Source organism: Dysidea avara, chromosome 3, assembly GCF_963678975.1.
Source record: "Dysidea avara chromosome 3, odDysAvar1.4, whole genome shotgun sequence".
Classification (NCBI taxonomy): domain Eukaryota; kingdom Metazoa; phylum Porifera; class Demospongiae; order Dictyoceratida; family Dysideidae; genus Dysidea; species Dysidea avara.
Window position 1 is genome coordinate 26,788,725 of NC_089274.1, and position 4,266 is coordinate 26,792,990.

The following is a 4,266-nucleotide window of genomic DNA, read 5'->3' on the forward strand; positions in this document are numbered from 1 at the left end:
TTCTTTTAGCCAGTTGGTAAAGTCCCCCACTCGTAACCAAAACATTTTGGACCTCTTTTTTACAAACAGACCAAATCTTGTAAACCATTGCTACATTGGACCAGGCATAAGTGATCATGACATTATCCATACATCTATATGCTGTAAAATTAGGAAGTCACCTGGAACGCAACATAGACTATACATGTGGAACCAAGCAGATTTTGATCAGATACGTCTCTACTTTAAGTAACAGTTTTATTGAAAATTATTCTGTTGACACACCTGTTGAGAACTTGTGGATCTCATTGCGTGACAACCTCAAGTTAATTCTTGATGAATTTGTCCCTTCAAAAATGGTATCAGGGATCTGTAAGAAACCATGGATAAATAGATCAATTAAACAACTACAGCGAAGAAAGCAAAAATGTTACAATTTAGCTAAGAGATCTAAATCTGCAGTACATTGGAGAGATTACAAACTTCTCAAAAAACAGATGCAGAAAGAGTGTAGGAAAGCTTACAATGATTACATGCACCAAATGATCTACGATTCATACCAAAGTGGTAGAAAGAAAAAGTTTTTTCAGCATGTTAAATCATTACGCAGAGACCCAGGAGGAATCCCCATGCTTGAAAAAGAAGGAAAAATGCATTCAACAGATCTTGCTAAAGCTAATATACTGAATGAGTATTTTTATTCTGTGTTTACTCAAGATAATAATGCCATATTACCAGACATGGGTAATGCCCAGTACCCAGACATGCCCGCTATACAAGTAGACACTGCAGGTATTGCAAAGTTATTAGGTGAAATAGATCCTTATAAAGCAATGGGCCCAGATGGTATTCCACCCAAACTACTTAAGGAATTGGCAAATGAGGTTGCTCCCTGTATGGGCCTTATGTTCAGTGCTTCTCTAAAACAAAGTGTGTTACCTAATGACTGGAAAACTGCTTTAGTGACCCCAGTATTTAAGAAGGGCAGTCGAAATGACCCTTGTAATTATCGTCCAATATCATTAACGAGTGTGTGTCAAATTGTTTGAACATGTTGTCTATTCAAATATCATGTCTCACCTTGAAACGTTCAGTATTCTTTCAGAATGTGAGTACGGATTCCATGGAAAATGTTCCGCTGAACTACAGCTACTACAAACTATCCACAATTTTGCTCTAAATTTAAACCACAAGGTACAAACTGATGTCATATTCTCGGATTTCTGTAAAGCCTTTGACAAGGTTTCACACCGATTTCTGTTACACAAGTTGCACCATTATGGTATTAGGGGAACCACTCTTCAGTGGATCTCATCGTTTCTTAATGGCCGTAGTCAAAGAGTTGTATGTAATGGTTGTATATCACACCCAGTGAATGTTACTAGTGGTGTACCTCAAGGGACAGTGTTGGGTCCCTTATTGTTTCTGGTCTATATCAATGATTTACCAGAGTGTATATCATCATCCTGTGGTCTTTTCGCAGACGACTGTGTGTTATATAGACCAATAACCAATCAAATTGACCAAGAAACTCTTCAGCAAGACTTATATAATTTACAGCTTTGGGCAAATAAGTGGTTAATGATGTTAAACGTGAAGTTCTACACATTTCACTGAAACAGATCATCAACTAGAAGTTGTACTTATTATATGATGAACCACTAAAGTGTGTAAATGAAGCTAGATATTTGGGAGTAATGATTGACTCCAAGCTTACTTTCAACACACATGTAAATTTAGTATGTAAGAAAGCAAACAATACCTTGTCCTTCCTGAGAAGAAATCTGTCTTCATGCCAGCGTGAAGTGAAAGCTGAAGCTTACCTGATGTATGTGCGTCCCATACTGGAGTATGCTACTTGTGTCTGGGCCCCTCACACCCAATGTAATATTGACAAGCTAGAAGCTGTTCAAAGGCGCGCAGCCAGATTTGTTATTGGAGATTTTCGCTCCACCAGCAGTGTAACACAAATGCTAACTACCTTGAAATGGAACAGTTTAAATTATCGTCGAAATATGTTAAGACTCCAAATGATGTACAAAATTATTCATCATATTGTGGACCTTACTCTACCAGAATGTATCACTTTTAATAGAGAAATTACCCGGGGTCATGAGTACAAACTTACCCTGCCATTCACTAGAATTGACACATATAAATTCAGCTTCTTTCCTTCCACTGCTATACTATGGAACAACTTGCAACCAGAGGCTGTTGAAGCATCATCTATCACCGTGTTTAACAACCTTCTTATAAATGAACTGTAAAATTGTAATTAGTTAGCTGTAGCTATATATTTTGATTTGTATATTGCATTTATACTCGCTGTGCAAGGTCTTGCAATTATTATAATAATAAAAAATAACATCAACTTGTTTTTCAGCATCAGCTAAATGTGTGGACGATGTAACAAAGCATGGCATCATTGTTTTACTTACAATAAACATACCTGGTTAGTGCTAAACTCGCTACGCGCGAAGCAGTGTTTCATCGATTTTGCTTAGAAAACTAAGCGCTTTTGTGAAACCAATTAGCTAGAGTATGTTTTCAAATTCCGGACACCACATAATAACGGGATTCGCTAAGTTCACTCGATTGGATGCCCTGGTATGTAAGGGGGCTACTGGTAGCTAGCGCTAGTGTTGGGCGATATATCGATATTATATCGTATCGTTTGATTTTTTGCTGATATCGAAAAGTATCGATATATTTTTCAAAACTCGATATTTCGATACGATACATCACGTGATCTGATTTAATTTTAAAATGTCTATTTTAGCTTATTTAATAGTTAATTGTAGCTTTCCATTACCTTCAGCAATTTTCTAATTACTGTTACTCTTGTGTATGTGGACAGGAAATCCCCATTGTGTATAGCCATAGCTACCTAATATCAAATTATGTCAGAAAACTAACAATTTACACGTGCAAATTAATGTTACAATATCGTATCGAAAAGTATCAATATCGGTCAATTTTAGTCAATATCGTATCGATATTGTATCGTTCTGAAAATCCTGGTATCGCCCATCACTAGCTAGCGCATGTGCTAGACTTTAAAGACGTGGAACCTTTCACACGCTCTCATCACGGTTAGATCACGTGATGGTCTAACACAGCGCCGCTCTAGCCTAATAGGCCGTTTATAAAAAGTTAGATGGTCCTTCTCATTCTTATATAAACGGACTTGTGATAATCGATTATGGTGTTTGGTGGACGACCTACTGACGTTCAGGAGTTATGGTTTTGAAGATGATTGTGGTAACAAGTTTAGTGACAATTTTTTCGAAGGCATTAACAGCTCTGCTGAATACTTGTGGATTGCACACCAACAGGTGATATTTGTAACCATTGTAAAAAGAAGTGTACTACCAAGGGTAAAGGTAGTGAGGCAGCTCAGTGTGATATTTGTTTTTCTTGGGTCCACACAGCTTGTGAGGGTCTAAGTAAGGAGCAGTACAAACTGCTTGCAGAGGTTACTAAAAGTATTCCTAACCTTGTTTACTGCTGCAAGTTGAATGGTTGTGAAACACGTTTTAAGCAGTTGGTCAGAAATACAGATGTATCTACTAATAGTGTTGACAGTTTTACAGTTAATCTTCAACAAGGTCATGAGCTAGTCAGCAGAAAATTACAAGAAACAGCTTCCAAGATAGAAGAGTTATCTGCCTGTCTAGTAGCCTTGTCATCAAAGGTTGAAGCCCTTGCACATGATCAGTCTAAATCTGACAAAAGTGTTCCTACAACCAAACCCCCTTCACATCCTCCACCTTCCACCGGTGCTGCAGAAGCCATAAATGTCATCAGAGAATATTCAGAAAGGGAACGTCGTAAATGTAATGTTGTTGTATACAATTTATCAGAATCAGATGAAGATAGTGATGCTTTTGCTCACGTCTGTAAAGAGGGTCTCAGGCTTAACATAAAGATAGTTAAGGTACTACGATTAGGTAGATCTGCTAGCAACAAAGCTAGACCTCTCTTAGTAACAGTCACAGATCTAGAAGAGAAGCTGCTAATCCTAAGAAATGCTCATAATCTTCACCGCCACAAAGACTTCAGTAACATTTTTATCTCACCTGATAGAACAAGACAAGAGAGAGATACATTTAGAATGCTCAGAGATGAATTAAAAAGAAGGAAGTTAAGTGGAGAAACTAACTTGGTAATAAGAAATAACAAAATAGTAGTGTTAAGCAAGCCAGTTAATAATAACCCTGGTTCCGTTACTACTGCCCATACATCTGCATCACCAACTCAAATTCAAGCCATGGATCAAATGCCACT